This window comes from Helianthus annuus, chromosome 13 (genome assembly GCF_002127325.2).
Source record: "Helianthus annuus cultivar XRQ/B chromosome 13, HanXRQr2.0-SUNRISE, whole genome shotgun sequence".
Classification (NCBI taxonomy): domain Eukaryota; kingdom Viridiplantae; phylum Streptophyta; class Magnoliopsida; order Asterales; family Asteraceae; genus Helianthus; species Helianthus annuus.
This window is the reverse complement of record NC_035445.2, coordinates 62819940-62833945: the sequence shown is the minus strand read 5'-3', so window position 1 is coordinate 62833945 and position 14006 is coordinate 62819940. Positions and strand designations below refer to the sequence as shown.

At 39.4% G+C, this 14006-nt stretch overlaps 1 non-coding gene across 1 annotated transcript; it reads left to right on the top strand.

Annotated features, from left to right (window-relative positions):
* Positions 1-2115: 2115 nt before the first annotated feature.
* LOC118486105 lies at positions 2116-2222 on the top strand. Its single transcript, XR_004877961.1, has one exon. It is a non-coding gene; the product is annotated as a small nucleolar RNA R71 (small nucleolar RNA).
* The last annotated feature ends 11784 nt before the right edge of the window (positions 2223-14006 follow it).

The following is a 14006-nucleotide window of genomic DNA, read 5'->3' as shown; positions in this document are numbered from 1 at the left end:
CAAAAATAAATTTTTAGGTTGATTGAATGTGTAAAATGGTGTTAAAAGCAAAATTTTATGTTACTGGCAGTCTGGACACGGCCCCGTGGTGACCGGGCACGGCCCCGTGTTCAGTTGCCAGTAACAATAATTAAAGAAAAGAAACATAAGCCTGGACACGGGGGCGTGTTCGGTGAACACGGCCCGTGTCCAGTTACCTGAACTGGGCATTTGTCTGCAGGATGTTCAGCACGGGGCCGTGTTGGCTTGGCACGGCCCATGCTGAACTTACTGTAATGAAGAAATTGTTGCCGGGAGGCCCTGTTTTCGTGCATGGGGCTATGTTTCTCGTTTCCCTTGTTATCCTTGACCACCATGAGTGTGTTTTATTTCTACAAATTAAAATTAAAAGATTAAACTAAACTAAGGATAGTTCCGCGGAATGCCTCCGTGGTGCGCCACGTTTATAAGGGTCTTTGGCTAGACCCAAGGCGAGGTTATATGTTATCCGAGCGGGATGTTTTGCATCCCATGTTGCACCGTCGGAGAGCATCATCCAAACTCGAATCAATAACCTTCATGTAATTGGCCGGGTCATCGTCCTCTATTCTCTTCCCAACCCCGAATTTCACTTCATTATCCCCATATTTTAAAGTGAGTGTTCCCTCATTCATGTCCACCACTGCTTGTGCGGTGGCGAGAAATGGTCTCCCTAATATGAGGGGAATTTCGGTGTCTTCCTCCATATCAAGTATGACAAAGTCGGCCGGGTAGACGAAATTGTCGACTTTGACTAGGAGATTTTCAATGACACCTTGCGGGAATTTGACGGATCGATCAGCAAGTTGTATGCTCATTTTTGTAGGACTCATTTTTCCTAGGCCGAGTCATTTGAACATTGATGAGGGCATGAGGTTAATACTGGCCCCAAGGTCAGCTAGTGCATTACGAACGGGGGAGTCCCCGATCGAGAAAGGAATTGTGAAGCTTCCATGATCAATTTTCTTTTGGGGGAGTTTGTTGAGTATGAGGGCAGAGCATTCTTCGCCTACGTTAACTAATTGCAATGTTTCAATTTTCCTTTTATGAGTGAGGAAGTCCCTCATGAACTTAGAGTATTTAGGCATTTGGGTTAGGACGTCAATGAAAGGAATGTTGACATGCAATTGTTTTAGTAGACTTTTGAATTTTGCGAATTGTTCATTGGTCTTTTGATGGATTAACCTACCGGGGTACGGAACTCGAGGAGCCTTGGTAGGCTCTGGTGAGGGAGGGGAACCCTTCTCTTGCAGGGGCGATGTTACGGTCTCCTCGGTAGGCGGCGGGCCTTCTGTAGGACCCACGGTGCGATTCCCTAGTATTATGAGATGAACTTGCGCCTTTGGGTTTTTTTCGGTATTGCTTGGTAACGCGCCTTGTGGTCTCTCGGAGAAATTTTGTGCTAGTTGACTTATTTGTTTTTCGATGTTTTGAATACTAGCTTGTTGATTTCTAAAATTTGATTCTAATTGTAGAAACCTATCCGAGTTTTTCTTTTCAGTGTCGGAGATGAGGCGAGATATAGTATCTTCAAGCCTTTCTCGTCCACCTTGTTGTTGAGGGAAATTTTGTGACTCATTTCTTGGTTGTTGAAAGTTTGTTCGTTGGTTTACGCTTTGTTGGTTACTACCATTGCCGGGTTCTCTCCAACCAAGGTTAGGGTGATTTCGCCATCCTTGGTTGTAGGTGCCCGTTGGAGGACCCGGCGGCCTAGGTCTATTATCAATGTAGTTTACCGATTCTTTTTGATCGTTTGTTTCTTTCATACAACTCCAATTTTCATATGGCCCACCACACCCTTCACAAGCCATAATCGAGACCGTTTGTGTCATTTCCAATTTTTTTATTTTTGAAGAAAGGGCCTCGATTTGGGCTTGTAAAGAAGTGCTTTCATCAACCTTATGGGCGCCCGGGGCAATGGATTTATTGCCTCGGGGAGTGTGCCACTGAAAATTGGTTTGAGCAATTTCCAAAATTTGATTATATATTTCATGCGGGCGTCGATTACCTAAAAGTCCCCCGGAGCTAGAGTCAAGCGTTTGCCTTGTGTGTGGCAACAACCCATTATAGAAAGTGGATACTTGTTGCCATATCGCAAGGCCGTGATGTGGACACTTTCGCAATAGCTCCTTGAACCTTTCCCAAGTTTCATATAAGGATTCCCCGTCCTCTTGTGAATATGTATTAATTTCAGTCATTAATTTAGCCGTTTTAGTGGGAGGGAAATACTTATATAGAAATTTTTGGGCTAGTTCATCCCAGGTGTTTACCGATCCAGCTGGGAGGGCGTTAAGCCAAGCTTTTGCTCGGTCTTTTAGTGAAAAAGGAAACATTCGAAGGCGGATGGCGTCATTTGATGTTCCATTGATCCGAAAGGTATCACATATTTCTAAGAAATTAGTAATATGTAGATGGGGATCCTCGTCCGCAAGCCCATGGAAGGTTGCGGAGTTTTGAAGCATCTGTATCAAATGCGGCCGAAGTTCGAAGTTATTGGCTTCAACATTCGGTGCATTGATAGCGGCGCCGAGATTACCTACGGTGGGTCGTAGATAATCCATGAGGGTACGTTGGTCCGCCATTGGAAGTGGGTTCCCCGAAACCTTCTCTTGGCTTTTAGCTTTTAGTCTTTTTCTGAGAAAGCGTTCGGGTTCTCTAGAGGTTCTTTTATGTCTTTATTAGAACTGGAGCTCATACACTACGTAAAGGTGGCATCTGGTTCCAAGTCCTGCAACAAAAACAGAAAAGAATGTTGGTCAGAAGGTTCACCACGGCCCCGTGCTCAGTGAACACGGCCTGTGGTCGGAGTTACAGTGATTGTTTTCTGGATCCCTGTTACTGGAGAGTTGGACACGGCCCCGTGTTGCACCGACACGGCCCCGTGGTCAGCCTTCTGTAACTCGGAAAACTAAAAACTGCCAGTAACACTGCTGGGCACGGCCCGTGTCTGAGCAGGCACGGCACGTGCTGAGCTCTGCAGAAGTTGAAAAATTAAGAAAATACTAAAAAAAAATTTAAAAAGAAAATAAAAAAAAATGATTAGGCCCTTGATTCCTAACTTTCTTAAAATCCTTGTGTCCCCGGCAACGGCGCCAAAAACTTGATGCGTGTTAGTGTGTATATGTTTTAGGTATATATTTTAAGCCCTTTTTACACTTTTTAGCCAAGTTTTAAATTTATAAAACACGATATTTACTAACACTAAACACACATATGGGCAAGTGCACCCATCGTGGACGTAGTATAGTGTTGGTAAGATACCGAGGTCGTCCAAGAACACAAGAGCTTTTAGCACTGGTTTATCCTCAACGTCTAATCAAATCAAAGTGTTAGAAAAAGATTTTTAAACTAAGAAAATAAAACTAACTAAATGTTGAAAAATAAAATAAAAATAAAAATAGATAGACAAGATGAATCACTTGGCTCCGACTCGTGTGTTAGTATAACCTTTGATTATTTTCGTAGTAGGCCCCTCTTTTGAAGGCGACGTTACCCTCAACCCAGTAGTTTGAGTCAGCAAAGATACAATCCTAAAGGGTCGGATTATTGAAAGATAATTAATTAAGTTATTAATGCAAATTATGGTAGGCCCCTCTTTTGGAGATGGCGTTACCCTCGACTAAGTAGTCTGAGTCAGCAGGGATACAGTCCTAAATAGCCGGGTTATAGTTTTAATAGTAGTTAACTTATGAGGGGATCAAAGAGTTTGGACCCCTGCCATCCAATACCTTTGGGTATTGAAGGAGGTCCTACTAAATTTGACCCAGGCCCCTTGCAGAACCTCTAAACGCTAAACAAGGGCAAGACCCTTACCAAACCGTTCCCTTAACCCCCGACCAGGTAGCCAACATACCTCCTCCATATAGACCGTGGAGATATGAATGGTGAAAATCTTTTATTTTATATAGACAGTAAAATAATGCCAAGACACCACGGACAAACGATAAGGAAGAATCACCTTCAACATAAGAAACTAGTTATTAAAGTCATTAATACAAAACCAATTAAGAAGTGCAAAAGATTAAAAATAAAAAGTATTATACTAGACACTTGTCTTCACCAAGTGATGTAAGAGACTTAGGCAAACATGGCCTTGATTGTCAAGAACTCTTACGATCAATCTTGGATCCCGAGACGACTCACACACTCTATGATGGACAATGGATGATGGTGGTGGATGATGGTGTTGTGATGGTGGTGGGTGGTGGATGAAGTGTGAGAGAGGTGATGTGCCAAGGGATGAGTTGCAATGAATCCAAGCACTCCTATTTATAGGCTGAACAGAGGCCTGGGCACGGCCCTGTGTCCGCTGGGCACGGCCCCGTGTCCGCTGGGCACGGTCCCGTGCCCGTCTGACACTATCTCTCTTCATTAATTGTAATGCGCAATTACAATTAATGCGCCTGCAGTACTTTGGGCACGCCCCCGTGGTGAGCAATAGAAGCTTCTATAGGTTTGTCTCTTCTGCTGCTTCTTGGGCACGGCCCCGTGGTCGCTGAGCACGGGGCGTGTTCAGTCTTCTGTCTTCTTGTTTTGCTTGGGAGGATGCTGTCGAGGGGTCGGGCATTCCACTTTTGTTCCTTTTCTTGTATTTATGTTAGATTTAGCTGTCTTTTTGCTTCTTTTGTTAATTTGAGCTCATTTAATCCTGAAAATACAAAAGGAAGACAAAAACACACTTTTTCCAACATTAGTACTTAAAAAGGGTTAGTTTTATGCCTCATTTGATGTAATTTATATGTTGCATTTTACACACATCAATTCCTTAATCTAAAAACCTGCAGATAGATGAACACGGGGCCGTGCTCAGCGAGCACTAGGCCGTGTCCGAGGAACTGTTTTGTAAGAATTGAGCTCTTTTCGGTCTATTTCCCCAGAAATGGCGAGCAGGACAAGCGGAACGTCTTCATCGCACTCAAGGAAAAACAGACAGGGGATGAGATCGTCAACGACGGAAGACTCTCTTGTAAACTATGTTTACGCCCTAAGAGAGGCTATTGACGAAATGACGGGGGTGGAAGAAGCATTGGTCGACCGTATCAACCATCTAACAGTGGGACTGGAAGTGTGTCTCCGAGAAGTAAACCTCTTGCACCAGAGGTTAAACCTTCTCGCCTCTCCGCCTTTGGTGCCTATAATAACCCAAAGGGCATGGAACGTGGTCCCCGAAGTCATCATACCCGCCGAGTGGTACGCCATACACCCGGAGCCTCCGCAAGAGATAGTGCAACGGGTCCCGGTGGGTGTTCCCCCTCCTCCACGAGATGTTGAGGAAAATGAAGTCGCCTTCTTCCTCCCAAGGGAGATAGAAGAATGGCTTTGACAACATCTAGGAAGATAACCCTCGGCTAAGAGTCCTACTACACCGGGAAACTATTCCCGAAATTTTCTCAAACAAAGAAGTAGAACTCTTTATGATAACTTTATGTACCGCCTGACCTATCTAGTTAAGATTTTTCACTTTTATTTCTTTTTAATTTTCTAGGAACATTATGTATTTCTCTCTGTGAATTTTAATGAAATGATGGTTTTAATGTTTGGATGGTGTTGTAATGAATAAAACACACTCAGGATGGTCAAGGATAACAAGGGAAACGAGAAACATAGCCCCATGCACGAAAACAGGGCTATCCGACAAAAATTTCTTCATCACAGTAAGCTCAACACGGGCTGTGTCCGCCCAACACGGCCCCGTGTTGCACCCTTTGCAGAAAATTGCCCAGTTCAGGTAACTGGACACGGGCCATGTTCGCTGAACACGCCCCCGTGTCCAGGCTTCTGTTTCTTTTCTTTAATTTTTGTCACTGGCACCTGAACACGAGGCCGTGTCCAGGATGCCAGTAACATACAATTTTGTTTTTAAACACCATTTTACACATTCAATCAACCTAAAAACTTATTTTTGGGACACATTGAGAACAATGTGTAATTTAAGTGTGGGGGGGGGGGGATGCTAAAACCTGGAATCTTGCAAGTCCTAATAACAAGTCTTACACAAAACTCTATTGGAACCGCTAATCACCCCAATTTTTTTTTCAAAAAATTTTTTATTTGTTTTAGTTGTCTAAGTTTAAGTTGGGAATTCAAGTGCCAACAAGGTTATATTTTTACAAGTTTACAACCGATAGCGTCGTGATAAAAAGAACCAACATAAGAAAATTACGAAAAGGCATGACAAACTTAGTTAAAATTTGATTATATATACTTGATCACATAAAAAAAACCCCTTTCCCACAAAAAGTGAGTTTTGAGCCTTTAACGAGCATACAAATACGCATCTTTACACTAAATGCTCATTTTTCGTTTCTTGTGTGAATAGCCGCTTGGTTCGTACGACTCTAGAACTTGCCACAACAATACATTCCCGGTCCTTACCAACTTAAACCCGAGTAAGTAAATGATGGAGGCATCAGGACTAACCCTTTTTCTTTCTACACCATTATTTTTCATTTTTTTACCACCTACCCAAAAAGAAAATAAAAAAAAATGATTAGGCCATTGATTCCTAACTTTATTAAAATCCTTGTGTCCCCCGGCAGCGGCGCCAAAAACTTGATGTGCGTAAGTGCGATATATTTTTGGTATATATTTTATGCCCCTTTTACACTTTTTAGCCAAGTTTTAAATTTATAAAACACGATATTCACTAACACTAAACACACATATGGGCAAGTGCACCCATCGTGGACGTAGTATAGTGTTGGTAAGATACCGAGGTCGTCTAAGGACACAAGAGCTTTTAGTACCGGTTTATCCTCAACGTCTAATCAAATCAAAATGTTAGAAAAGATTTTTAAACTTAGAAAATAAAACTAAATGCTGAAAAATAAAAATAAAAATAAAAACAGATAGACAAGATGAATCACTTGGATCCGACTCGTGTATTAGTATAACCTTTGATTATTTTCGCACTTGTTTAAGAGATTATCTTAGTTATTGTAGTAGGCCCCTCTTTTGAAGGTGACGTTACCCTCAACCCAATAGTTTGAGTCAGCAAGGATACAATCCTAAAGGGTCGGATTATTGGAAGATAATGAATTAAGTTATTAATGCAAATTATGGTAGACCCCTCTTTTGGAGGTGACGTTACCCTCGACTAAGTAGTCTGAGTCAGCAGGGATACAGTCCTAAATAGCCGGATTATAGTATTAATAGTAGTTTACTTATGAGGGGGTCAAAGAGTTTGGATCCCCGCCATCCAATACCTTTGGGTATTGAAGGAGATCCTACTAAATTTGACCCAGGTCCCTTAGGACCTCTAAACGCTGAACAAGGGCAAGACCCTTACCAAACCGTTCCCTTAACCCCCGACCAGGTAGCCAACATACCTCCATATAGACCGTGGAGATATGAATGGTGAAATCTTTTATTTTATATAAACAGTAAAATAATGCCAAGACACCACGGACAAACGATAAGGAAAAGTCACCTTCAACATAAGAAACTAGTTATTAAAGTCATTAATACAAAACCAAATAAAAAGTGCAAAAGATTAAAAATAAAAAGTATTATAATAAACACTTGTCTTCACCAAGTGATGTAAGAGACTTAGGCAAACATGGCCTTGATTGTCAAGAACTCTTACGATCAATTTGGATCCCGAGACGACTCACACACTCTATGATGGAAAATGGATGATGGTGGTGGATGATGATGTTGTGATAGTGGTGGGTGGTGGATGAAGTGTGAGAGAGGTGGTGTGCCAAGAGATGAGTTGCAATGAAACCAACCACTCCTATTTATAGGCTGAATAGAGGCTTGGGCACGGCCCCGTGCCCGTTTGACACTCTCTCTCTTCATTAATTGTAATTCGCAATTACAATTAATGCGCCTGCAGTACTTTGGACACGCCCCCGTGTTCACTGGGCACGGCCCCGTGCCGAGCAATAGAAGCTTCTACAGGTTTGTCTTTTCTGCTGCTTCTTCGGCACGGCCCCGTGCTTGCTGAGCACGCGGTGTGTTCAGTCTTCTGCCTTCTCTGTTTTGCTTGGGAGGATGCTGTTGAGGGGTCGGGCAATCCACTTTTGTTCCTTTTCTTGTATTTATGTTAGATTTAGCTGTCTTTTTGCTTCTTTTGTTAATTTGAGCTCATTTAATCCTGAAAATACAAAAGGAAGACAAAAACACACTTTTTCCAACATTAGTACTTAAAAAGGGTTAGTTTTATGCCTCATTTGATGTAATTTATATGTTGCATTTTACACACATCACATCCATATTTAAAGCTTGAAACCGTTCATTGTTTCCATTCTTCTTCTTCTTCTCACATACGCTTCGAGATTATTAGGGTTTTTTTCCTTTCTTTTCTGATTCTTTTCTTCTTCCTTCAACTATTGTGATCCATCAACCTATGCAATTTATTGATTCAATCCCTAACATTCCATAAACCCTAATTTCGGTCGCCGCCAATCAAGCAAATCCACCGCCATCTCTTCTAATTTCATTAGCATCTGGTAAGTCAATGTATTTATTCTTATTTTCCTATGATTGTATTTGTGTCTTTAAGGTTTTATCAGATCTAATGGTTGTTATGTTATTGATTTGTTCTTTGTTTGAATGAATTTTTGTTTATTAGGGCTACTCTTCCTCTTTTACAGACACCCCTGTTCTTCTCTCACTCTAAAGATATCTCAACAATCCCCCAAATCTGTTCACGATTTCACCGCCAAGGTAACTTTAATGTGTTCATCTCCTTAATTCTTAGTTTAAACTGATTACTTTTTAAATTGATATTTGAAGTATATATGTAATAATGTAAATAGCATTTGTTTAACTTGCAAAAGTGGTTTAGAATCTGAGGATTTGAAATTAGTATATGTGAACTAAATTTATTCAGAAAGTTTTACAAACTGTCTTACATTCTCATCATAGGTATTTTGGTGTATTGGATACAAAAGGTCCTTATCAAAAGTTCCTTATCATAGGATTTTGGTGTATTAGGTTTTCAGATCTACGAGGTTTCAGACCTATTGTTTTGTTGCCAATATTACGTGTGCTGTGAATTAAATTTATTCAGAAAGTTTTACAAACTGTCTTACATTCTCATCATAGGTATTTTGGTGTATTGGCTACAAAAGTTCCTGCTTCAGGTACAAAAATCATATTACTATAAGAAGAATCAGGAGATTGATTCATGTTAGTGCACTATGTCTATTGACTTCGTCTTGTATCGAGTCATGTAATGAGATAGGATAGGATAACCAGTGATCGGGGTGCTAGAAACTGAATTTAGTGTAAATGGTGGTGATTCCGCTTGAAAGTGCCAGAGACCATTTCAAGCGAAATCATATTAAACTGATTCCGCTTGAAAGTGCCCTTGGCCATTTCAAGCGAAATCACAACAATATATATAGGGGCACTTGGTTTTTCATTTGTAACTTTCGGATCTGAGTAGCGAAGCTCTACCGAATTGTCTCCAGGTTGTAACTCAGTGTTAAATCAATAATAGAGACATTATAATTACATCGAGCGTCCGTTTCATTGATTCCGCCTTTGATTCGGATAAACAACTCTTCTGATCGACTCATTCGGGTCATACAACGATCCTACAAGTGGTATCGGAGCTCAGGAAGAAGAGTTTAGCTTGATATCATCAGTTTTCTGACTTTTACACCTTCTTTTTCAAATTGGACAAGATTTCACGGACAAAATGGACTAAATTTTTCACAGTACATGCGAAACAATGTTTTAACAAAGCCTTGAGAGTTTCATACTTAAAATCGGACTAAAAGTGATAAACATTGGACAAAAAACTGATTCTGCTTGAACGAACATCTTGATTTCGCTTGAAAAGCATAGCTGATTTCGCTTCAAATAGTTATTTTGCTTGAAATTAGCACCTGATCTCGCTTGAATTTGATATTTCGCTTGAAAAATCAATCTGATTTTGCTTGAGAATGTTATTCCGCTTGAAATTAGTGATGATTTCGCTTGAATCCGGTATTCCACTTGAAGATTTCGCTTGAAACAAGGGATTCCGTTTGAAGTTCTGATTTCGCTTCAAGTTGTGATCTCGCTTGAAGTGTCATCCAAGTGATTTCGCTTGAGTTCCTATTCCGCTTGAGATTCCTATTTCGCTTGAAAGTGAATTTTTCGCATGAACATCATTTCACGACAACCGAGTGTCAATCTGTTTCAAGTTGTTTAGTATTGTTTAAACTGATTTTGTTTGTTTGTTTGTCTCCAGATTATTCAAGACTTTCAAACCATGGCTGAAGAGTTCTACAATACGTTTTCAATGCATTCACATCCGAATCTTCCGAAACATCAACGGTCACACCAAAGTCAATTACAAAAGTAGTCACTGAAAACATCAATCACGACAAACTTTATGGAACTTATTCCAAACCACCCAAGCTGGATAATATTGAAGATTATACTTGGTGGAAAGAACGGTTTCTCAACTGGGCAAAAGCATATGCACACGAGAGCTGGTTCTGTTTAGAGTTTGGTTATGAGAGACCAAAAAATGACAAAGGAGAGGAAATTCCTATGAAGAAATTAGGCGTTGAAGACAAAAAGGAATTTGCAGCTGAACAAAGAATGATTGCTTTGATCCAGTCGGCAATTAGAAATGACATTTTTGCATTACTTAACCATGATGGGTCATCGAAATCTGTTTGGGAAGTTTTACGAGTTAAAGCTGAGGGGGTAAACAGATTAAAAAGAACAAAATTGCTTTGCTAAAGAAAGAATTTGATCTATTTGATAGCATTAAAGGAGAGTCTGTGAGACAAATGATAGAAAGATTCTGTCACCTAAAAATTGAACTTGAATGTTTTGAGATTGTGAAAACAAGAGAGGAAATTATTGATAAAGTCATAGAAGCGTTACCACGAGCTGATCAGTGGCAAACGTTTGTTTTTATTTTGAAAAATGATGCTTTGTATGAAACAATTTCTCTTGATACATTATTTGAAAAGATTGAAACTCATGAGCTTGAATTGCAGAAACAGAACAAGATGAGCAGTTCTTCGTATCAATAGAATGTTGGTCTGTACTACAAAGGAAGTTTACCTTCGGTGAAAGCTGATAGTTCACCAAAGGCAACATTCAGTGGTGAGAGAACAAAAGAGCCACAGAAGAGCTCATCAAGTTATCATCCAGGTTATCATTCATCAGCTTCAAAAGCTAGTTCTGAAGAAGCAGAGGAGATACTGTGCAACATTGCTCTCAAGTTGAAAAATTCTCCGGCAATGAGCATCAATGCAGCTAAACAACAAATGAGTTTTCTTGCATATGTTCTGGAATCGTATGAAGGTCTTGTAGCTGGTAAAATTGGAAACTCTGAGTTAACCAAAGAAGACTACGATCAGATTGATCTGGAAGAGATGGAACTCATTGACATCCGCTGGTGTTTGGCAAGTTTCATTCGCAGAGCTCAAAGATATATGGAGATTACTGGGAAACAATCGTTAGGCGGTGCATCAACAAAACTTGGATTTGACAAATCCAAAGTGACCTGCTTCAAATGTAAGCAGAAAGGTCATTTCAAGAGTGAATGCACTAATTCTGCAGTTGGTGGAAATGAACATCCGTTCAATGATGATTACTACAGAAAGGCGATCTACCACCGAAGCAGAGAAGAGCCGAAAATGATCGAAGATAAACCCAGAGAGAAATCTAGAGCTTGTGCAGTAATCTACGATGATGAAGGATATGATTGGAGTCAGATTCTTCCAGAAGAAGATCGTGTTGTAATGGCTCATGGAAGAAAAACATCAAATGGTCAACATTATATTCTTGTTGCTGAAATTAAAGAGGAAAACAAAGAAGAAAAAGGCACAGCTGAAATCAAAGAGAAAACCAGAGAAGAGATTCTGAGTGAAAAAACATACAGAGAAAGAAACATTGCTTGGAACAGGATAGAAATGATGCAAGAAGAATATGAAAGTGCTGTGGCCAAGAAGAGATGGGATAAGAAACAAGAGTGCTTCGTCAATAGGAATGGTGAACCTGTTGTTCCCAAGAAAGACATAATCTTTGATGATGTTCTTCTAGAAATTCCTCTGTCTGTCGTATACTACACCATTGTTTTAAAAGATGACACATATGTGAAGAAGTTTGAAAGACATTTAAGAGATGTTATGATTTCAAGCTTAAGGAAAAGGGATGAAGAGAGAATGAAGAGGAATGTTGAGAAGATGGTTGATGAGTTGAAGAAGGTTGCTGAAGAAGTGAAGGTAGAAGAAAAAGTTGCTGAAAAGATTGTGAAAGATGAAGCTGTGAAAGTGGAGAATGGGATAGATGAAGAAGATAAGGTAGAAGAAGTTGAGAAAGCTGTTACTGAAGAACAACAGGTTGTAGAAGATGAAAAGAAAACTGAAAGTTTGACTGAGGTAAAGATTGAAATTTTGAAGTCTGCTAGTGATGAAGGTGCTGGTGATGAGAAGAAGGAAGAGCTGAAGCAGATAGAGGCAGCTGAAAACACCGAAGTGCCAATCACTGAGGTAAATTCTGATTCTGAAATCTTAAAACCGATTGCACAGTGCAAGAAATGCATGGAAACGTGCAGAGCTTGTACTGAAAAAGATGAGAAGTTCAGAACAAGAGATCTTGAATTCACAAAAATCGAAAACATTTTCGAAGAAAAATGCAAAGAAATGCTAGAAAATGAAAAAGTTTTAAAAGAAAATGATGAAAACTTTCAGAAAAACATAAAAAATTAGAAAAAGAAAATGAGATTTTGAAAGAAAATGTTTTGAAAAAGACAGAAGAATGCGATCAAAAAGAAAATGTTTGTCAAGAAATGAAGAAAGAATATGATTCAATAAAAATGGCTTATCACATTACAAAAGAATCATATGAAAAAGTGAAGGATGAAAGGAAATTAGCTCAATCAAGAATGAATTATTTATCTGAAACAACTAAAGAGCTTAAGCGAATGTATGAAATAAAACAAGATGTTGTTAATTCCTATATTGAGGATGTTGCTAAGCTAAAGCGACAGATTGCTGATTTAGAACAGGATAACAACAAGTTAAAAAGTTATCACGTGTCGTCATATGTGCTTGAAAGAATTTTCAACATAAAACCGGATGGAAAAGATTCTGAGCAAAACAAGAAAGGTATTGGCTCAGAGTTTCATCAAGTTCCACCACCGGAAAAGTTTGTGTTTTATGATGATGAAAAGGTCGAAAAAGCTTTCAACATGGTAGATCAATTGCCAGACAATATTGACGTAACCTATTCCAAATCTGATGATTCTAGTGATTCAGAGGTAGTAGGTAAGGTCGTTGAAAGTGTGTTGAAAGAAGAGTCAGTTGATGCAGGTAAATCTGAATCACAGGATGAAAATGAAGGTAATTTTCATGATGGATATCTGAAAAACACAAAATCCGAGAAAAATTTGAATGATGATTCAAAAGAATTGGTTTATACCATGATTGGATCGGACAAATTATTCTTAGATGTTGTATTCCCGATTCAGAATGTGATTTCAGAAAAGGTTGATAAAGTTTTTAAAATGGTTGAAATTGAGAAATCTGAAATTTCAAAGTTTGCTGGTAAAGGTCACAAAACTTTTTATAACAAACCTGGTTTTAAGAAGAAAAACATGAAGGCTGGTTTGGGATATAAGAAGAAACAAAGTTGGAAAAGAAATGAGGTTCCAAATTACCAGGCAAAGATGAGTTTTGTTCATGGAACAACGACAGAAGAAGAGAAAGAACTAAAATTTAGACAACAGTCTAATGACGAGTTCTTAGCTCAAAAGAGAAAGAAACAACCACATGTCAAAGATGTGTCCAAAAGAACATGTTTCATATGTGATCAAATTGGACATCTTGCAAGAAAGTGTCCAAATCTGAAACATGTTGATGTTAAAAAACAAAAGTCTGATGTTGTGAATCAGAAGTCAAACAAGTTTGTTTCAAAGCAAACTTGGAAGCCTAAAATATCAAAGGGTGACTCACAACAAACATGGAAACCTGTGACAACCAGATTTAGAACAACACAAAGTTGGAAAACATCAGTTGATATGACAAAAC